This window comes from Mobula birostris, chromosome 10 (genome assembly GCF_030028105.1).
Source record: "Mobula birostris isolate sMobBir1 chromosome 10, sMobBir1.hap1, whole genome shotgun sequence".
Taxonomy (NCBI): Eukaryota; Metazoa; Chordata; class Chondrichthyes; order Myliobatiformes; family Myliobatidae; genus Mobula; species Mobula birostris.
In genome coordinates this window covers 83,915,151-83,938,700 of record NC_092379.1, presented here as the reverse complement: position 1 = coordinate 83,938,700, position 23,550 = coordinate 83,915,151, and positions in this window count along the sequence as shown.

The window sequence follows — 23,550 nt, the reverse complement described above, 5'->3', positions numbered from 1 at the left end:
TAATCCAGGGAATGTGAAGAGCAAAATCAAATATCGCTGTGATGATTGTATGTTCTAGTACCAATTGTTTGGTGACAATAAAGTATAAAGTACTATTTATTATCCTATATTTATACTTTCTGCAACATTTTAAAAAGAACTTAATTACATTTCAAGGTACAATATCTTATGACAGTTGTGCCGGAATAATATAAACATTACTGAAGAATTTTATTTCAGAGGTGGAATGAGAAAAAAAGAATCTGTGGCCTTATTCGTCTTCACCTTGTATTTCAGATTAAAACTTTGTTGCACTGCCCAGCTTGATACAATTCAGAATTTTATACTTAGAGCTCCTGAGTATCTCTGAAAGCATCATCATAATTCCATCAGGGAAAAGACATTCATGCATGTTCTGACCAAGATGGAGTTGTTCTCATAATTGCTCAGGTAGTTACACTGACATGTTGCTTAGATTGTTGCAGATGAACTAATTCTGATTTTCTCATGGCCTATGGCAACAAAACTAATCTACAAACCTCACAACACTAGTTTGTCATTGCTGAATAAATTCATCCCTGATTTTGAAAAATTTTAAAATAGCAGACGCTAGAATAGGGAACAATAAAAGAAATGCCGGAAGAATTCAGCCAATCAAGCATGATCTGTAGAAAGGGAAATCAGCTAATGTTTCAGATCTTAGACAGTTTATCAGAATTGGGGACTGTAAACCTTGCTTCAGATTGTGGGCTTTTCATCAGCTCTGACAAAAAGTTGGATCGTTCCTCTTTCCACATGCACTGTTTAACAGGCTGAGTTCTTCCAAACTTTTTAATTTTCTTTCTCATCTCTGATACTGTATATCTTCCATTCTCCTTCAGACCTTATGGTTATTAATAAATATTTACCATGTTCCAATGATTTCTCAGAGTAAGTGTGTCCAGAGCACCACCTTGTCAAATTTAATGGACATCTACATTGTAAAGGGAGTATTCATTCTAAGCTATTGCCACAACTTTACACAATAAGGTCGCCATTAAATATGTAATAAATAAGATATGCTTTACTGCACTTTGAGCAATGACTTCTGCATCTGAGGTCTGAAAATGCAGAGATTAATTTATTTTGCATAGGTTACCCTACTATTATAAATACAAGATGTTCTGTAGATACTGGAAATCATGAACAACACACACAAAATGCTGGAGGAACTCAGCAAGTCAGGCAGCATTCTATATTCATGAATGAATCAGATTTATTATAAAAAAAATCATATTACTGACTTAAATGGAACAGGATTCCATGTCGTTTTGATTTAGTTGAGTTGAATTCCTAAACAATTTTATTAATGTTATTTGTTATGCCTATTAGTTTGATTAACCATGTGTAAAATGCAAATTTGGGTTAGTGACTCCCAAATGCAGTTAATTCAGTAATAGGTCCCCATACTTTTACAGTAGTAGCATTGATTTAGTAACCAATGTGCACCTGCCAACGTTTTGACCTGAGTGATTAGACATTGAATGTTTAACTTTAGAAGAAGGAAATATTCACAGATTGATGTCCAATGTGCAATGAGCTGGTTAGTCCTGGTAGGGTCAGAAGGGGAAAGATGTCAATATTTTGTAGGACCTGTCAGAGAAACAAAAATTTCTTCTCTGTGTAAGGCATCAAACTCAGATGATTTCAACAATAAAAAATATGTGCAGGCTGCACAGTTCATCTTTACACCTTGATTAAAATTGTTTTCTCTCCATAAATTACTGCTGACAAACTGCAGTAGTGGAACCTTAGCTCAAGAACTGTGCACTGTTTCATTGTTATTATCATGTTCTTTATGGCATATGATCACTGCAAACTGGCTAGGTAATATACATTCTAAAATAATGGCCTGCAACTTCCTGGAAACATATTAATAATGTAGCGGCTCCAGGGAATAATGGCAAAAATGAGATATGCTATCATTTCCACTGCACTATAAGTTACAGGGGGCTCTCCTTCTCTGGTGCTTCTATTGGCTGGTTCCTCAACCTAATCAAGAGAGAACTCACAGGTCTATGCCTGAGGTTCATGCTCCTTATCTTTCCTTTCTCTTGACTCTGGAACACATTCAGAAATGATAGAAATTGCCTTAGAAGTGCTTAACAAGATTCTTTTTAAATTAAAATGAACTTTCTTTTATAGTTCATTGAAGGCTATTTCAGACCAAGCTCATGTACCTTCTGGTGTTAAATCACCATGGCTCAGGAATGTTGTTGTGAAGCTTAATGCTGTGGGTTATGTGATAAAAAATGCTTTAGAAAATTTGTGGCTCTGCTCCCAACACATTCCTCAACGTCAATGATATTCTTCAGCTCACCTGAGTGTATACTGCACTTAATGCATGTCCATGCTAAGACATGGGAAATGGCATCCATTAACATGTACATTTAATTACCATAGAACCATAGAAACTACAACACAGAAACAGGCCTTTTGGCCCTTCTTGGCTGTGCCGAACCATTTTCTGCCTAGTCCCACTGACCTGCACACGGACCATATCCCTCCATACACCACCCATCCATGTATCTGTCCAATTTACTCTTAAATGTTAAAAAAGAACCCGCATTTACCACCTCGTCTGGCAGCTCATTCCATACTCCCACCACTCTCTGTGTGAAGAAGCCCCCCCTAATGTTCCCTTTAAACTTTTTCCCCCTCACCCTTAACCCATGACCTCTGTTTTTTTTCTCCCCCTGCCTCAGTGGAAAAACCCTGCTTGCATTCACTCTATCTATACCCATCATAATTTTATATACCTCTATCAAATCTCCCCTCATTCTTCTACGCTCCTGAGAATAAAGTCCTAACCTATTCAACCTTTCTCTGTAACTGAGTTTCTCAAGTCCCAGCAACATCCTTGTAAGCCTTCTCTGCACTCTTTCAACCTTATTTATATCCTTCCTGTAATTTGGTGACCAAAACTGAACACAATACTCCAGATTCAGCCTCACCAATGCCTTATACAACCTCATCATAACATTCCAGCTCTTATACTCAATACTTCGATTAATAAAGGCCAATGTACCAAAAGCTCTCTTTACAACCCTATCTACCTGTGACGCCACTTTTAGGGAATTTTGTATCTGTATTCCCAGATCCCTCTGTTCCACTGTGCTCCTCAGTGCCTTACCATTAACCCTGTATGTTCTACCTTGGTTTGTCCTTCCAACGTGCAATACCTCATACTTGTCTGCATTAAACTCCATCTGCCATTTTTCAGCCTATTTTTCCAGCTGGTCCAAGTCCTTCGGCAGGCTCTGAAAACCTTCCTCGCTGTCTACTACACCTCCAATTTTTGTATCATCAGCAAATTTGCTGATCCAATTTACCACATTATCATCCAGATCATTGATATAGATGACAAATAACAATGGACCCAGCACTGATCCCTGTGGCACACCACTAGTCACAGGCCTCCACTCGGAGAAGCAATTCTCTACTACCACTCTTTGGCTTCTTCCATTGAGCCAATGTCTGATCCAGTTTACCATCTCTCCATGTATACCTAGCGACTGAATTTTCCTAACTAACCTCCCATGCGGGACCTTGTCGAAGGCCTTACTGAAGTCCATGTAGACAATATCTACTGCCTTCCCTTCATCCACTTTCCTGGTAACCTCCTCAAAAAACTCCAATAGATTGGTCAAACATGACCTGCCAGGAACAAAGCCATGTTGACTCTCCCTAATAAGTCCCTGTCTATCCAAATGCTTGTAGATTCTGTCTCTTAGTACTCCCTCCAATAACTTACCTACTACCGACGTTAAACTTACCGGCCTATAATTTCCCGGATTACTTTTCGATCCTTTTTTAAACAACGGAACAACATGAGCCACTCTCCAATCCTTCGGCACCTCACCCGTAGACACCGACAATTTAAATATTTCTGCCAGGGCCCCCGCAATTTCAACACTAGTCTCCTTCAAGGTCCTTTGTATCTCAGGTCATCCACACAGTTTAGGATACATCTGTGAAAGCACTTCCATAACTTAAAAGGAACAGCTCCATCCCATGGGGTTTCTACTAGCAACCATATTCAACTAGGTCCACTTTAAGTAAAGAAAGTAGACGAACTGAATAAGTATTTTGCTTCTTTCCTCACTGTGGGAGACACTATCAGTAAGCCAGAAGGTCGAGGGTGTCGGGGGGAGAAGTGTGTGAAGTTGTCATTACCAGGGAGAAGATTCTTGGGAAACCGAAAAGTGCGAAGGTAGATGTCACCTAGACCAGATATTGTCACCCAGGGTTCTGAAAGAGGTGGCTAAAGAGATTGTGAAGACACTGTAATTATCTTTCAAGAGTAAAATGATTCTGGCATAGTTCTGCAGGAATAGAAAATTACAAACATCACACTACTCTTCAAGAATGAAGAGAGGAAGAAGAAAATAAATTATAGGCCAGTTAGTCTGACCTCAGTGGTTGGGAAGGTGCTGGAGCCAATTGTTAAGGATGTGGCTTTAGGCAACTTGGAGGCACATAATAAAATAGGCCATAGCCAGTATGATTTCCTCAAGGAAAAATCTTGCCTGAAAAATCTGTTGGAATTCTTTGAAGAAATAACAAGCAGGATAGACTAAGGAGAATTGGTGAATGGTGTGTACTTGGATTTTCAGAAGGCCTTTGACAAAGTGTCACACATGAGGCTGCTTAACAAGAGCCCATGGTATTACAGGGAAGATGCTAGCATGGAAAACGCATTAGCTGATTGGCAGAAGGTGAAGCGTGGGAACAAACAGTGGTCTTTTCTGGTTACTGGCTGATAACTAGTGGTGTTACACAGGAGTCTGTGTTGGGACCGCTTCTTTTTACATTATATTTCAATGACTTGAATGACTGAATTGAAAGCTTTGTTGACCAAGTTAGCAGATGATATGAAGATAGGTGAAAGGGCAGGTAGTTTTGAGGAAGAAGAGAGACTACAGAAGGTCTTAGACAGATTAGGATAAGGGGCAAAGAAGTGGCAGATGGAATACAGTGTCATGAAGTATCAAGTGGGTATGCATTTCAGTTGAAGAAATAAAAGGGCACATTATTTTCTAAATGGAAAGAAATTTCAAAAATCTGATGTGCAAAGGGACTCAGGAGTCTTTGTGCAGGATTCCCTAAAGGTTAATTTGAAGGTTGAGTTGGTGGTGTGGAATATAAAAGCAAGGATACAATGTTGAGGCTTTATAAAACACTGGTGAGGCCTCACTTGGAGTCTTATTAGCAGATTTTGGCCCCTTATTGAAGAAAGGATATACTGACATTTGAGAGGGTTCAACAGAGGTTCAGAAAAAAATTCTGGGTTTGAAATGTTTGTTAAATGAAAAGCATTTAATGGCTCTAGGCCTCTACTCACTAGAATTCAGAAGAATGTGGGTGTGACCTAAGTGAATGTGAAAGGCCCCGATAGACCTGATATATAGAGGATGTTTCCTATGGTGGGGGAGTTTTAGACCAGAGGACACAGCCTCAGAATAAAAGGGCATCCTTTTCGACAGAGATGAGGAGAAATTTCTTCAGTCAGAGAACGGTGAATCTGTGGAATCTGAAACCTAGGGGCTATGGAGACCAAGTTATTGGTATATTTAAGGCAGAAGTTGATAGTTCCTTCATTAGTCAGGACATGAAGGGATATGGGGAGATATGGGGAGAAGGCAGGAGATTTGGCCATCAATGGATACGGGGAGAAGGCAGGAGATTTGGGCCAAGAGGGAAAATGGATCAGCCATGATGAAATGGTAGAGCAGACACAATGGGCCAAATAAGCTAACTCTGCTCCTATATCTTATGGTCTTATGATCTCATGTTGGGACTTTGCAAAGCACTATTAAGAATTAGCCGCATTGCTGTAGGTCTGAAGTCACATATAATCTGGTCTAGAGAAAGATGGCAGATTTCAGTCTCCATAAGGCATCAGGGAACTAAAGGAAATGCAAACAATTGCTAATGCAGAATTTGAAACCATAAGTGTATTATTAATTCAGGATCCTGGATTACTAGTTCATTACCAAATTCACCATGTCACTCCACATTACAAGGTGCAGAATGCTCGTGCACCCTGAAAGGTCTCTAGTCTTATTTATAACCAGCCTTTTTCAGATGCAGTAGTTGAAGAATAGATTGGCATGTGCTGCCTTTTCTGTTGCTCTGAATTGGCACATAATTGTGCCAATGGTGAAATAGGAAGAGAGGATTCTTTTATCATTGCAGTTCCAGCAGATATGTTTATATGGAGAGAAGCTATGTTGAATGGCTGAGAGAAATCTCTCAGCAGATTATTGTTCGTGACCACATTTGAAGAAACACTGCAGTCTAAGTAAAGACATGAACGTGGTAATATGTGAGCAGTGGAGGATGTGTTCATTCTCCTGAAATTACAACATTATGACTTTCTCAACACCAGCCCAATATATATAAAAAGGAAACATCAGCTTAGAGTTACTTGAAAGCTATTTTGCAGGCTCACCGGACAGTTGTTAACTGCCTGTCCTTTATACTTGTGTTCTCAATTGATATCTGTATCCACCAGTGGTTCCTACCTTCAAATCCCTTTCAACTATCCAGAACTCTATTAACAGTTTGTCAATCATGTGTATCATCTTACAATGTCCGTACTTCCTTTTCGAATTTTGAGAAATCTTGTTTCCAAAGTCAAAGCCGAATTTGTTGTCATATGCACATGTTCAAGGTAAAGGCTGACCTGAGCTGTACCCATAGATGCATGCTATCATGTCTGCAGCATTCGCAAGAAAAACATGAATTCAACATAAAATGATGCACTTTTTTTTTACAAGCGAACAAAATTATATCAAAAAAGTACATTTTAATGGGAAGTGTCACAATGTTCATAATGATGCTAAACTGTATTGATTATATTTTCACCAGTTGCTTTAAGAACTGAAAGGCTGAAGTAAGTAATTCATGTTGAATCCAGTGGTGTGAACCTTCAGGCTTCTGTACCTCCTGCTGAATGATTGCTCTTAAAAAAAAGACATAACTCAGATGATGGGGATCTTTGAAGATAAATGTTTCTTTCTTGAGACAGTGACTTCTTTTAGTTACTACCAATGGCATGGAGAACTGTGCCCATAAAATATAGAGCTGATTCCACAACACTCTGCAGTTCCATACATTACAGCATATTTGATTTTCCGTACCAGACTATGAAGCAGCCAATTATAATGCCCTGGTTAAAATTTCTACTGCTAGGCTGTGAGGTAGTTTATATTAGCAGTTTTCTGTAAAAGCAGTGTGCTACGTTGGAAAGTGTTATTTTGGCTTCAGCTATGATAAGGAGCCATGTTGAACAACTTGGGAATGTGTGTCAGTCAATCAGGATGATGGGATGTGAAAGAAGGTTCTAGAGAGCTGTGGGGAAGAGTTTTTTGAAGGATGGTAGTCTGTTTTGGGGTATTTTGGTTGGAGCTGGGCAAAACAGGGCAAAAGAAAAGATGCCGCAGAATGGTGTTGGAAGGAGAGTCCCTGTTGCAAGAAGTGCTTTGTGTAGATGAATGGCTCCAAGGAGGAAGGGCCAATACTACTGAGAGAGCAAGTTCATTCGACATGGCCTTCAGGGGGAGTTCGGAATGTGATAGGTACTTTCAAGCAGACCGTAGGTCCTTCACGTGAGTTAAGAGATACAACTACTCAATGAGTTCCAATGTTACTGGTTTAACAGTAATGGGCTCTTTTATTTTTCTGTAATTGTTTGTTGAAATTGAGAATTTAAGAATTTGAGAAAGTAAATATACTTTCCTTATAATTTTATACTGGTGTTTGATCTGTCACTTCTGGGCTGCCGATAACTGCGCATGGGCAATATTTACGCAGCATTTGCTCAAATTGAGGTTTCTTTAATCGGAACGTCACAGCGTTCCTGTTTGGTTGAATCCCAAATCATACCGACCCTAGACCCTTCCACAGCTATATTAAACAATCATAATATTTGAACAATATAGCTGTGGAAGGTTCTGATGATAAGCTGAAACTCCTTAATTTCCTAAGAAAGTAAAAACACTGTTGTACCTTCCTTATGATTGCATCTATGTGTTAGCCCAATACACGTCATCCCAAGAATTTAAGGCTGCTGACTCACTCCAGTACCGACTTCCCATAGTAGACTGTTGCATGCTTGCTCTTCTTCCCCTTCCTCAAGTCAGCAATCCGTTCTTTAGTTTTGCTGATATTGAATGAGAGGTTGTTTTTATAGCACCACTCAACCAAGGAACATATCTTACTTCAGTAAGTTGACTCTTTTCCTCGTTGATTCTACTAATAATTGTAGTGTCATCAGCAAATTTGAAGATGGGATTGGAGCTGTGGTTAGACACACAGTTATAAGTGTATAGAGAATAGGGTGTGAGTGGTGAGCACACATTTCTGAGGTGCATATGATGGTCAGTGAGGAGGAGATTTTACCAATCATCACTGATTGAGGTCTGCAAATGAGGAAATTGAGTATCCAGTAGTAGAGGGAGATATAGAGGCCCAATTCTTGAAGCTTGAGGATGAATTGTAGTTGCCTGATGTATAAGTTCCTGTTGGTCCAGAGCAGAGTGAAGAGCTAGAGAAATCCCAACTGCTTTTGACCTATTGTGGCAGTAAGCAAACTACAGTGCATCCAGGTCATATCTGAGGCAGGAGTTGATTTGCATCATTACTGACCTTTCAAGTCACTTCATTACGGATAATGTAAGGCACATCACCACACTCCTTCTGGGCACTAGTACAATAGATGCCATTTTGAATCAACTGGAAACCTCAGGCTATAGAAGCAAGAGTTGATATATGCCCATCAATACTCTGGCCAACAGGCCCACAAAGATCTTGAGTACTTGGTCAAGTATGGCACCTGAACCAAACACCTTTCATGGATTCTCCCACCTGAATGATGCCCAGTTGCCAGCCTCAGAGACTGAAGTTACAGGATCAATCTGAGCTATAGGGTCTTGTGTGGGTGTGGCATAGTTCTCCCTATCAAAGCTTGCATTAGGGCACTGAGCTCATCTGGCAGTAATAGGATGCTGCCATTTGCTACCTGATTGCTTGCAGGAACTTATATTGTGCAAGTCTTGGCACAGCTGTCAAGCATCCATCTCTGAGTCTAGTTTAGTCGGAAATTCAATGATTTAATGGTTCAGTAATTCAATTTAGTATCAACGAATGTATACAATATACAACCCGAATTCCTTACTCTTTGCAAACATCCATCAAACAGAAGGAAAAAAGACACCAGAGAATGAACGAGAGGAATCATTAGAACCCCAAAGCCTCCCCATCCCCTCTCCCATGCACAAGCAGCAGTAAAAGCATCAACCCTCTACTTCCCCTTCCCTACCATTTGCTCTAGCAATAGTTCAAACCCCACCACCCACCATGTTAACAATAGCAAAGACCCCCAAAGACCATTATCTAGAGTCTATCAAAAAATACTGTCCATCCCAACCCTTCAACATCTCAGACAGATTCTCTCTCTCTCACTAGCAAGGGAGAGAGAGATATCGCTCCTGCAACAGATGAGAGGGAGACCACCAGCTCACTGTTTCAATGTTACAATCTGCAGCGACTCGTTTTTGTGTTCCCCTGACCCTAGGGCCTTCTTTCGACAGCAGTGTACACTGCTGGGCTAATATTTCAATCTCATGTGATGCCTCATTGTGCTCAAAATGGCCTTCCAGAGGTTGATCCTGTATTCTTACATGACTCTGGGTTCCTAGTTCTAAACAGTGCAAATCTGGCCCTCAGCAGATCACTAATCTCCTGGTCATCCAGGGTTTCTGTTTGAGGAAGATTTGGAGTGTTTTTGTGGGCACACATTCATCCACTCATGTCCATATGAAGTCAATGATGAATGAGGCATAATCTTTTCCAATAACCGCTGATTTAATTTGATACAAATTATACGTTTAACTGTAGGTTTCAATGTATATGTGTCAAATGAAGCTGATCTTTAAATCTTTTATTTCATCTGATTTATCCTTGAAAATCTTTCTGTCCACTGACTCGAAGAACTCCTGAATTCACTCCTCTGCGTCTGACATCCAGCTCTTCACTGGTGTCATGCTCTTCAGTCTCACTCTGAATGCAGGCAGAAGCATAGCCAAGTGATCAGATTTAACAAAGTGTAGTCAAGTATCCGAGTAGTTGGCATTTTCAGTGGTGGTATAGCTAGCAGTGGTCAAGTGTGTTGATTCCTCTAGCACTGTAATTGATGTGTTGACAGTAGTTCGGAAGAGATTTCTTCAAGCTAGACTCCTGCCTTGATATGACAGGCATTCTGGTACACTGCTTTGTTCTTTATGATCATTGTTTTTAGCTCCACAAATGCTTGATATCTGCCTGAGATAGCACTAACAATCTCCGCTGGCAATCTTACTGTTTTGTCCTTATGGACCCTATTGAAAACATTATTAAAAGGCAAGTGGCAACGTGATAGCAGCACAGTCAGCACAGACTGAAAGAAGGCAGTATGAAGATTTTTAATGAAAGTTCTGTGACATGAATTATATCCTAACTTGATTATTTAGAAGCACAAATATTGATAAATATTGATTACATACTCTGACTACTGTTGTAGAGATATTTAAGCGCAGTTAAAAAGAAAGGCCCTAATTCTCCTGTCAAAGAAACCACAAATTTAACGGTTCATGTTCACACTAATCTTTCAGGAACCTATGGTGAAAACATATCATATGAATTTCAAGTTGTCCCAAGCTGCTGGCCACTTTGCACATGAATAGTCTTGAAAAATTGTAGCTCCTCTGACCTCTCCAATCATTGTTAAGAAGGTGCAAAATTTTGGCAATTAACCGTAGCTCAGAAATTTAACAGAATGAAAGCCTTTTAAAAACTTCACTAAAACAAAACAACTTAACCTTCCCCCACCCCCTCCCATCCCCTCACCTTCTTATTCTGGTATCTTTCCGCTTTCTTTCCAATCCTAATAAAGGGTCTCAGCCTGAAACATCAACTGTTCCCTGTAAGTGCCAGTGCTATACCTGTCCCTACACCTCCTCTCTTGCCACCATTCAGGGCCCCAAACAGTCCTTCCAAGTGAGGCAACACTTCACTTCTGAGTCTGTTGGGGTCATCTATTGCATCTGGTGCTCCCGGTGCGGCCTCCTCTACATCGGTGAAACCCGATGCAGATTGGGGGACAGCTTCGTCGAGCACCTCCACTCCGTCCGCCAAAACAGACAGGATCTCCCAGTAGCCACCCACTTCAACTCTGCTTCCCACTCCCATTCAGGTATGTCCATACATGGCCTTCTTTACTGCCATGATGAGGCTAAACTCAGGTTGGAGGAGCAACACCTCATATACCGTCTAGGTAGTTTCCAGCCCCTTGGTATGAACATAGAATTCTCCAACTTCTGGTAATTCCCTCCCCCTCCCTTCCCCTGTCCTATGTCATTCTGCCCCCTCCCCCAGCTACCTATCACCTCCCTTATGGTTCTGCCTCCTACTACCCATTGTTTTCCCCTATTCTTTCTTCATCTTTCTTGCCTATCACCTCGCTGCCTCCCTTCCCCCACTCCTTCATCTTTCCCCTTACTGGTTTTTCACCTGGAACCTACCAGCCTTCTCCTTCCCACCCTCCCCCCACCTTCTTTATAGGGCCTCTGCCCCTTCCCCCTACAGTCCTGATGAAGGGTTCCGGCCCGAAACGTTGACCGATCTTTTCTACGGATGCTGCCCGACCTGCTGAGTTCCTCCAGTGGTTGTGAGTGTTGCTTTGACCCCAGCATCTGCAGATTATTTTGTGTTTACGACCAACTGTTCATTCATTTCAATAAATGCTGTCTGACCTGCTGAGTTCCTCCAGCATTTTGTATCTGTTAAGCATTTCAATCTTATTTTTGTCAGTAGAAAATGTTCTAAAGAATCTTGAATTTGCCAAAACTAATTTTATTGAGTTTCCTCTTATTTCTGACACTTACGTTTTCATTTTTTTTTTCATGGGATGTTGCCCTGTAGACTAAGGGGAGCAGTTTAAAGTCATTCCCTTGAAAGAAGACATTTGAACTGTGTACATGAGCTGTGCAATCACTGTGGTGAAGACAATCCAAATTTGAACAATGCTGCAGCCATGACACTCGGTTTCAAGCATCCCAGGGATGTAAGGATAGTATGTGCGGGAGGCCTACTCTCTTTCCTTTGCCCCCAGGATCTGTTTCATGTCCTGTCTGTTACAAGGGCTTGGGAGTTGCCTTGGCAAGTTGCTATGGTGCATTTTGTGGATAGGAACAACTTCTGAGGGCTCCTGATGTAACTCAAACCAAGATTCAGCAGGTAGGTAATTGGTATATAACTTCTTGGTCATACAGTCAATCACTTTGTCATGACTTTGGTGGGTAGGTGACCTGAGAAACTGTTCTGCAATGATGAGTTGGAGCTGTAATAGAATAGCTTAGCCAGAGGTGGAGCCAGTTATTAAGCAGATTATTGTCAGGGTCACAGACGACTCCAGATGTTGGAGACTGGAGCATAAAACAATCTACTGGATGAGTTCAGATGATCACATTTGGAAGCAACAGGATGGATGACATTTCAGATCACGATCCTGCATCACAACTGAGAGTATAGAGGAAATATAGACAGTATATAGGTGTCAGAAGGAGGGGTGAAACTGTGGCTGGTAGGTGGCATGTGAACACAATAACGAAAAAGGACAAAGCCTGATGTGGAGGAGTGGCGAAGGGCAGAGACAGAAGCTGGTAGATGGTAGGTGGAACCAGGGAAGGAAGCTATGATGGGCAATTGGAAGCATATGGGGAGGGTGATGAATCTAGATAACAAGGGGGAAAGCTATGGAAAAGGTAAATAAGGGAATACAAGACATGGTGCACTGATGAAAGGGGGAAAGGAACACAGGAGTGTGCGGTTTACCTGAACCTGGAAAATTCAGTGTTTGCTCCTTTGAGTTGTACGCTACACAAGCTGAATATGAGAAGTTGTTCTTCTGGTTTGTACAGGATCTGGCTTCACCAGAGCAGTGAAGGAAGCTGAAAAAAGTGCAGGAATGGGAAGGGAAAGTGAAGTGACATTCAACCAGAAACACAGAATGACAGTTGTGGATAGATTGTGTGTACTTTGTGAAACCATTGCTTCGTTGATGCTTGGTATTGCCACATTGAAAGCACCAAGTGGCATAGACCAGGTTGGAGGAGATGCATATGGGTAGAGTTATGTAGGTCCCTGGATCTTGCTGAGGGAGGAGGTGTATGTATATGTGTTACAATTCTTATGGTTGCAGGAGAAAGTGCAGGAAAAGGTGAGGGCAAAATGAAATAAGGTGTTATGGAGACAGTGGAGAGAAGTACACACAAGTGTGAGGTATTGCACATTGGAAGGACAAACCAACGTAGAACATACAGGGTTAATGGTAAGGCACTGAGGAGTGCAGTAGAACAGAGGGATCTGGGAATACAGATACAAAATTCCCTAAAAGTGGCATCACAGGTAGATAGGGTCGTAAAGAGAGCTTTTGGTACGTTGGCTTTTATTAATCAAAGTATTGAGTATAAGAGTTGGAATGTTATGATGAGGTTATATAAGGCATTGGTGAGGCTGAATCTGGAGTATTGTGTTCAGTTTTGGTCACCAAATTACAGGAAGGATATAAATAAGGTTGAAAGAGTGCAGAGAAGGTTTACAAAGATGTTGCTGGGACTTGAGAAACTCAGTTACAGAGAAAGGTTGAATAGGTTAGGACTTTATTCCCTGGAGCGTAGAAGAATGAGGGGAGATTTGATAGAGGTATATAAAATTATGATGGGTATAGATAGAGTGAATGCAAGCAGGCTTTTTCCACTGAGGCAAGGGGAGAAAAAAACCAGAGGACATGGGTTAAGGGTGAGGGGGGAAAAGTTTAAAGGGAACATTAGGGGGGGCTTCTTCACACAGAGAGTGGTGGGAGAATGGAATGCGCTGCCAGACAAGGTGGTAAATGCGGGTTCTTTTTTAATATTTAAGAATAAATTGGACAGATACATGGATGGGAGGTATATGGAGGGATATGGTCCGTGTGCAGGTCAGTGGGACTAGGCAGAAAATGGTTCAGCACAGCCAAGAAGGGCCAAAAGGCCTGTTTCTGTGCTGTAGTTTTTCTATGGTTTCTATGGTTTCTAAGTGTTGGGGAGAAAGGAAGGTGTGACTGTCAGTGAGACTCCTCCACATATCCCACAAGATGGAAATAATCAAAGCCCATCCAAAAGTCACTGGCTTTACTTTTAATTTGTAGAAAGTGGGCAGGTATTCAAATATTGTCAGGATCATTTCTCAGTTCGACATGAAGTGAAAAGAATTAACTTTAAAGTAACTTTTGTGATGGTGAGAAACACAAGAGTAAGTCATGACCAATGATTTATTCAGCACACAGCTGAAAGTGGTTATAAATACTTCAGCAATTGCCTTTGGCAGTCACTTGCTGGGCCCTGTCATCTTTGAGGATGGAAATGTACTTGGTGCAGCCTCTGTCCATTCACTATTAAATTTCCTACATCACTTACAATTGGATCAAATATGACAGTGTTTTGATCTGATCTGTTATAGGATTAGTTGTTTCTCTGTTGCTGCTGTGACTGGTGTTTAGCATATACTGTATAGTTACTCTACATCAAAGCTTCACTAAGATGGAACCTCAAATTGGTGCTGCTCTTGGCATTACATGGAAAACAAAAGGATTGGACATAATTAGTTTTTTGTGGATCCTCTTAGTTATAAAATGGCATTTGGATCTTAGGAGGGAATTCCAGAATGTAGTCCCTTGACAAATTATGACAAATCCACTAATAATTAAATTTTACCCTGAGACCCCCATCACTGACAATGCCCGCTTTCTTTTGCACAGTACCTTCCCACACAACCAACAGAATACAACACCTGTCCTTCTGACTTTCTCCATCCTGCTGGCTCAGGTAATGCAGTGGTTGATTTATACTTCTGCTGTGGTTCACTGTACTGTATTTCGTATTCATGATAATTGTCTGTTCACCACTTCCCATTCAGTCAGAGAGGTCTCTTTATTTCTCCATTCCACTCTCACTCAGATTACCATGTCTTTGACCTCTAATGAAGTTAAACACAAGCACAGGAAGTAGATCTCTATCCTTGACTTGCCACATTACGGCCTTCCACACCTGACAATACATTTACCACTTTTAGGTGATTAGTCATACCAGCACTTTTCTTCAGATAATTTGAAATTCATTTATCTCCGCCTGTTTATAAACATCAGTGACCTGGTTTTGATCTCATTGACTGAAGTAGTTGAGTGATGTGTGTGTTGGCCATGAGGTCACCATCTGCTGCTGCTGGTGTCCTAGAGTTCTGCATGAATAAATCATTCTGAATTGCTACTTCTAAACTGATTCCATTTGACACCCTTGGAACTCCACACAATATGTTGTGAGGTAGGACAGGTAACCTCCAAGTAAGGGTGGGCTGTTGTCATCATTAACTTTCATGATACACATTCTGCTGTTCCAGCGCATTTAAGGCGATGTTGGATCTCATCATTAAGGTCAACATTGGAGGAGAGGTGACTTCCAAGATACAGAAAGTTGTCCAGCTTTTGGACGTCTCCGAACAAGTGTCTTTCATGATCGTGAAATTCGAACGGACACCAAAATGTTAGTGTACAAAGCAGTGGTAATCCCAGCGCTCCCGTATGCATCAGAAACCTGGACAACATACCGATGACATCTGAAGGCACTTGAAAAGTTCCATCAACTCTGTCTTCGAAACATCTTAAATATCAGCTGGAAAGATAGAAGAACCAACGTCAGTGTGCTAAATGAAGCAAAAACAACAAGCATTGAAGCCTATGTCATGAAGAACCAACTAAGATGGAGCAGTCATGTTGTTCGGATGAAAGACGAACGTCTGCTGAAACAAATCTTCTACTCCCAGCTTAAAGAAGGCAAACATAAAAGAGGCGGATAACAGAAGAGATTCAAAGACGTCTTAAAAGCCAACATGAAGAAATGTAACCTGGATATCAACAATTCGGAAACCAACACCAAGGACAGGGAACTCTGGCAAGCCATCATCCGAGAAGGAACAGCAACTTTCGAAGCCAACAGATGTGCAGAATTAGAAGAAAAGAGAAGAAAATGGAAAGAGAGGCAGCAACAACCAAAGACCGATCTATCATCTGGAACTACCTGTCCAGAATGCGGAAGAACTTTCAAAGCCAAGATTGGACTCATAAGCCACTTGAGAGCCCATAAGTAGATCAGCAGAACAAAGACCATCATCCTCGACCTCGAGGGATAGCCACAACGACGACACTTTCTGCTGGCACCATCATCACTTGATCATTCGATATTTCTCATACTCCAGACAATCACAGAACTTCACTCTCATTCTCTACCCCCTCTTTTTCGTTCTCTGCATCTTTGTAGTTGTTTCATTTCTAACTTTCCCTGTCCTGATGAAAGGTAATTGATCAGAAGTATTAACACTGTTTCCAGTGCACAGAGGCTCAGTGACCTGCTGAGCATTTCCAGAATGTGCTGCTGTTATTTACTATTGAGTAATCACAGACACATAGCATCCAAAGTAGAAGTGATTGAGTTGTCAAATCTGTCTGTCAGGCCAAGCTCTCTTCTCACTGCTGCCATCAGGAAGAAGGTACAGGAGCTGCAGGACCCACACCAGCAGGTTCAGGAACAGTTAGTAACCCTCGGCCATCAGGCTCTTGATCCCAGTGGGAACACCTTCAGTCAATTTCACTTGCTTCATTACTGAGCTGTTCCCAAAATCTATGGACTCACTTCTAAGTAGTCTCATTCCTGTTCTTGATGTTTATTGCTTATTTATTAATTATTACTACTTTTATCATTGCTATTATTACTTTTTCTCTCTTGTATTTGCACAGTTTATTGTCCTTGGCACATTAGTTATTTGGATGTCCTGTTGGGTGCGGGCTTTTATTGATTCTATTGTGTTTCTTGGATTTAGTGTGCATGTCAGCAAGAAAATAAATCTCAGGGTGACATATATGTACCTTGATAATAAATTGATTTTGAACTTACCTTAAACTTTGGTATTCACAAATAAGTATCTCATATCCCGAGAACTGAATGTGCTTTTCATTCCCTAAAACACACACCTGGATGAGTACGGCTCTAAGAAATTTCAGGGAGTTTGACAACAGCTAGGATAAAATAAGCAGTAGTTCCTCCAATGCCTTACATATTAATCCCTGTACTATTAGTACACTAATAATGCAGTTTATACCATTTGCAATATGCCAAAGCTACTCTGACAAATCCTTTTAAACGTATTATCTGTATCAGCAAGGAAGGTGAGGCCAGGGGAAGTTGAAGATGCCATCAAGTTCAGATTCCTTTCCAAAATGCACACAATCTTCACTTAAAAAAAAACTATCACCATTCCTTCAAAAATCTGCTTATCTAAGCCTGGAACTCTTCACCCAATATCAGTTTGGGCTCACTTCACTAGAAAAGAAAATATGTGGATTGAGGATGCCATTCATTACCTATCTCTCAGGAAATTAAGATGAGCCAGAAAGGCAGAAGAAGAACACTTCCACATTGCTTTGCATAAGGTCAGAGGTTGAAATTTGCTAATTGTCTTTTTTATTTTTAAACCCTTAATAATTATTAACCATATACTTCAAATCATTATTTTTTAAACATTTGAATAAAAAAATTAAGAATGTTATATTTCATATAAAGAGTATAGTATTTGAGTTCACATCTATTGTAATGAGTTGCCATTCTTATTTTAAGGAAGGATATAAAGGTGTTGCAAGCAGTTCAGAGACAATTTGACTACTAAGTGAAATGGGAAATTTGTTTTATGAGAATGGATTGGATAAGTCTTGTTTGTAATTTCAAAAAAAAGTGACTTAATTGAAACTTAAAAGATCTTGAGGGTTTTGGCAAGATATCAGTGAGGAGAATACTTCCTTGTGAGAAAATCTTGAACTAGGGGTACTGTTCAAAACTAAAGGGAGGCCCATTTTAAGCTCAGCAAAGATACTTGCAACTATCTTTCTCATGGATAATAAAAAGAGAGTCTTTGAATCATTGCTAATAGATAAAAGGTTAACAAGGGTAGTCAGGCATGTGCAGCTGATGTTACTGTCAGATCAGCGATGATCATAATGAATGATGGAACACTTTCAATAAGCAGATCGATAGACTCTTCTTTCTAATTCGAATATTCATATATTTTTACATACTGAATGTTCGAGAAATAAAACATTTAAAATCAAAGACAGAAGATAGGGCTCAGCCCACAATCTATTATAGTCTGTTTTCCAGAGAGAGTCCCTTACTCCTCCAGACACTATCACAGGACATAAGGAGATCTGGCTTATGCATTTGGCCCAGATAAATATGGGCATGTGGTGATGCACATAATACTTCTGGGCAGCCTCCGCAGTCCAGCAAGATAGCAAAAATCTAGTTTGGTTGTGTATCAATACACTGACATGAAGACTGCTGTGATCTTCTAGCTTGTGCAGCTAATTATTTCTGAGCTTATTAATTCAGTTCAGTTCACAGACCAAGTCTGGTTTACTTGGGGGAGAAACAAAATAAATCACCATGCTTTATGATATAGGCAATACCTTTTTGCCATTGTGGTGTTCTGTTTTGTTTTTGTTTGCTCTCTCTTTCTCTCACTCCCCCAATCAAGTTTACCATTTCTAATTTCCTTCTGAGTTTCTACATAATAGAAGCCTTTGCTTTGAGATTATGGTACTGTTATCCAATTGCTCAATGCAGCAGCTACGGCAGGAAGTATACTCAGAAAGAGAGTTTAACTCCTGGCTCCCCACATTTAATTCTTCAGTACAAAAATATCTGCACTTAAAATTTATGTCAATAAGATCCCAGTACCAAGGTAGTCAATTCAATTCAGACCATGTTCTCTTCTCGCTGCTGCCTTCAGGAAGGAGATATAGGAACTGAATTGACTGTATTTCTTACATCCTTCACATACATGAGGAGTAAAAATCTTTATGTTACTTCTCCATCTAAATGTGCCATGTGCAATCATAGTAATTTATAATGAATAGAAGAGTCAATGTAATATAGCGTGCACTCAAATCAGTCCGATGGTCTGGTGGAAGAAACTGTCCTGGAGCCTGTTGGTCCTGGCTTTTATGCTGCGGTACTGTTTCCCGGATGGTAGCAACTGGAATAGATTGTGGTTGGGATAGCTTGGGTCCCCAATGATTCTACAGGCCCTATTTACACACCTGTCCTTGTAAATGTCCTGAATCATGGGAAGTTCACAACTACAGATGCGCTGGGTTGTCCGCACCACTCTTTGCAAAGTCCTGCGATTAAAGGAGGTACAGTTCCCATATCAGGTAGTGATGCAGCTAGTCAGGATGCTCTCAGTTGTGCCCCTGTAGGAAGTTCTTAGGATTTGGGGGCCCATACTAAACTTCCTCAACCGTCTGTTTGGGAGACAGCTTTGTTGATCCCCTACGATCTGTCAACCAAGAAAAGCGGGATCTCCCATTGAACCCCCCCCCCCATTTTAAGTCCACTTCCTATTCCCATTCCGACATGTCAGTCTGTGGCCCCTTCTAATGTCAAGATGAGGCTACACTCAGGTTGAAGGAGCAACTCCCTATATTCTGTCTGGGTAACCTCCAACCTGATGGCATGAACGTTGATTCTCTGTTCCTATTTCCCTGTTACCTTATCTCCTTATCTACTTATCACCTTCCTCAGGGGGTTCTACCCTGGTGCTCCAGGTTCAGTTCCTGCTGCTACCGGTAAAGTGTTTTTTTGTATGCTCTCCCCGTGACCACCTGGGTTTCCTCTCAGTGCTTCCGTTTCCTTACTCATCCCAAAAAGGTACGGTTGTTAGGGTAATTGGTCAACATAAAATGTCCTGTGAGTAAACGCAGATTAATTTGGGGGATTGCTAGTCAGCATAACTTGAAAGGCCAAAAGTGCCTATTCCATGCTGTATCGCAATAAATAAAAACATTGTTAGAAAAGTTGGAATATTGAACCAAAAGAAACTAAGACCGTTTGAAACTGTTTGATAGCATAATAAGTAATTGAGCAGCTGCAAATGTGGAAAATAAAAATAGAAGTACATTGATGGAGGGAAAGGAGTTGACGTGTTAATAGAGATCTCTCCATTCCTTACCATATCCTATCTCCTCTGCAAACATCACTTTGTGCTACACATGGTTTACCTAAGGATGACTGGCTGACAATAATTCCCACCATATTTTCATAGTTGAACTAAAATCTACTCAGCCCAGGCATGGAGGAATAGGAAGGGAAGTATGGGTCCAGTTTGGTGGTTGTGGAGGAGTAATATTAATGGTGGAGGATGGGGTAGTGGTAGTGAAATTTCCAGGGCTGGAATATCACCAAAAAGCTAACAGTAAATATACCTTGAAAAAATAAAGGTGAAATAAAACAAATGTTTCCTGTCACTTTCTTCTGATTTTCAGAACCCAAGCCCTTCCCAAGTCAAAGAGGTGATTACATTCTTAATTGATGTAGAGTTTAAATCTCCATAACCAAAAAAAAGTTCAAAGTTCAAAGTGAATATTATTATTATTGTACATATATGTCCCTGCATACAGCCCTGAGAATCCTTTTCCCGGAGGCATACTCAGCAAGTCTATAGAATAGTAAATGTAATCAGGATCAATGAAAGATCAAGTAGAGCAGAGAAGACAAATAACTGTGTAACAGCAAATATAAACAAATAGCAATAAATAATGAGAGCATGAAAAAACAAGATAAAGATGAGATGAGATCATTTGTTGTGGGAACATCTCAACAGATGAGTATAGTTATTCTCTTTTGTTCAAGAGCCTGGTGATTGAGGGGTAGTAATTATTCTTGAACATGATGGTGCGAGTTCTGAGGCATTTGTACCCGAGGCACCTGATGGCAGGAGCGAGAAAAGAGCATGGTCTGGGTGGTGAGAAACTTTGATGAAGGATGCTGCTTTTCCACAACAGTGTTTCATATAGATGTGCTCAGTTGTTGGGAGGGCTTTACCCATGACGTACTGGGCTGAATCCATTACCTTTTGTAGGATTCTTTATATATATATAAGTTGGGAAAGTGTTTTGAAAGAAGATTTTCGACAGATGGGGATTTAAGGTTAAATGTGTTGGCTGAGCTGATGACCAGGGGAATTGTTCTCCTGGATCACTGGAATTAATCATCAAGTTGACCATGGAGGTTAGGATTTGGAAGGTCTCAGGAATGAATAAGGACTTTGGGTCAACCATAGATTCTGGAGGGGAAGCACAGAAGTAGCCACTGATAGAGAAACTTATTATTGTATTCACTTACAAAAATGTTAAAAATGCATAAGAGTTTCTTGAAGCCAAAAATAAATGTTTAATTAGTCAACCAGAAGAGATTGATTAGTGCTCTGGGATATATGCAACAAATCTGCCAAAGACTCCCCTAATGAAGTGATGACAAGGTGGATATTAATTGTTGCTTTTGGCCTCTCAATCCTGCTTTAGTCAGAATTAGAATTGAAAATACACGTGGACTAAGATGTTAACTGTCCTGTGCTATCACCAGTGGGATCATCAGTTGATCTGCCACCTGTCTTCAGGAGTTTCGGCCCGCTTATGATCAAGACTCCCTCAAGGTGGTGGGCCAGCAGTGCTAAAGCACCACCTCCCACTGGTGAGCTTAAAAACTTGGCATTTGCCTCTATCAGAATTGTTGGTCACTTCCATCCAACAGATAGTCTACTCTTCAGGTGTCTATGCAACTACTGAAGGGTTTGTAAAAGATAGATACACTGTCCGACTATCTGCCCCTCTGGACATAATTGGTCCACACCCATGCTGGTCCTGTCTCTGCTGCCTCAGCTACAGCCCTGCTGGTTGACGATCTCTCTTCTTGTGAAGGCAAGGTCATGCAGCCACTTCTGGAAAGTGAACGCAATAAACCCATGGCAGCCTACTTCATATGGATAGCATGAGACCTTCCACCCTCTGTCTCTGCACTCTGAACTTAATTCTGCATACTTGGTTAACTTGCGCTCATGGGCTTCATCGATGTTGTCTTCCCAGGGGACTGTGAGTTCACCAATAACCACTTCTCTACTGGTGTCAGACCATACGATTATATCTAGACGTAATTTGGTGAAAGCTATTTGCTCTGGGAAGCTGCCTTTCCCATCCAGGTCGGCCCTGACACACTGATCATTGGCTGAAGAAAGTATGCTTGATCGTGAGCCTGCGCTGTACACCCTTGACTTGGAGCCCTCTTTCAGAAATGATATGCGATGTTCTGTGCAGCATGGGGCATGAGATAAGTTGTGGTGCAGTACTCTCAGCTCAACCGCTTCTGTTACAACTTTGATAACGTTGTTATGTCTCCAAGTGTACGTGCCACTGGAAAGGTTGACTCTGCATGTACTCAAAATATGTTGTAGTGTTCCCTTCTCGCCACAAGCAGCACACCTGTCTGTATTTTTTTCATACCAAAGGAAATGTTAACCTTTCACAGAAAGTTGAGCAGTAATGCACCTTCAATTCATGTCACTGTTTAACACTGGCCTTACATGTGTGTGGTATGCGAGTATGGGGCTCAGGTATATAGAGTGTATAGTAGTGGTCACCAACCTTTTTAAGCCCAAGATCCCCTACTTTATACTTCATTGTCACCAAACAATTGGTACTAGAACGTACAATCATCACAGCGATATTTGGTTCTGCGCTTCCCACTCCCTGGATTACAAATATTAAATATTAAAAATAGTTAACATTAGTAAATATTAAAAAATTTAAATTATAAATCATAAATAGAAAATAGAAAAAATGGAAAGTAAGGTCGTTCAAAAAAACCGAGAGGCAGGTCCGGATATTTGGAGGGTACAGCGCAGATCCGGGTCAGGATCCGTTCAGCAGTCTTATCACAGTTGGAAAGAAGCTGATCCCAAATCTGGCCATACGAGCCTTCAAGCTCCTGAGCCTTCTCCCCGAGGGAAGAGGGACGAAAAGTGTGTTGGCTGGGTGGGTCGTGTCCTTGATTATCCTAGCAGCACTGCTCCGACAGCGTGCGTTGTAGAGTGAGTCTAAGGATGGAAGATTGGTTTGTGTGATGTGCTGTGCTGTGTTCACGATCTTCTGCAGCTTCTTTCAGTCTTGGACAGGACAACTTCCATACCAGGTTGTGATGCACCCTAGAAGAATGCTTTCTATTGTGCATCTATAAAAATTAATGAGGGTTTTAGGGGACAGGCCAAATTTCTTTAGTTTTCTCAGGAAGTAAAGGCACTGGTGGGCCTTCTTGGCAGTGAACTCTGCTTGGTTGGACCAAGTCAGGTCATTTGTGACCCCAAGGAACTTAAAGCTTTTGACCTGTTCCACTTGCGCACCACCGATGTAAATTGGATGTTGTGGTCTGCTACTCCTTCTGAAGTCAACAACCAATTCCTTCGTCTTGCTGATGTTGAGGGATAGGTTATTGTCTTCGCACCATGCCACTAAGTTCTTAATTTCCTCTCTGTACCCTACCTCGACTTTAGTGAAAGGCAAGATCTACCTACTAA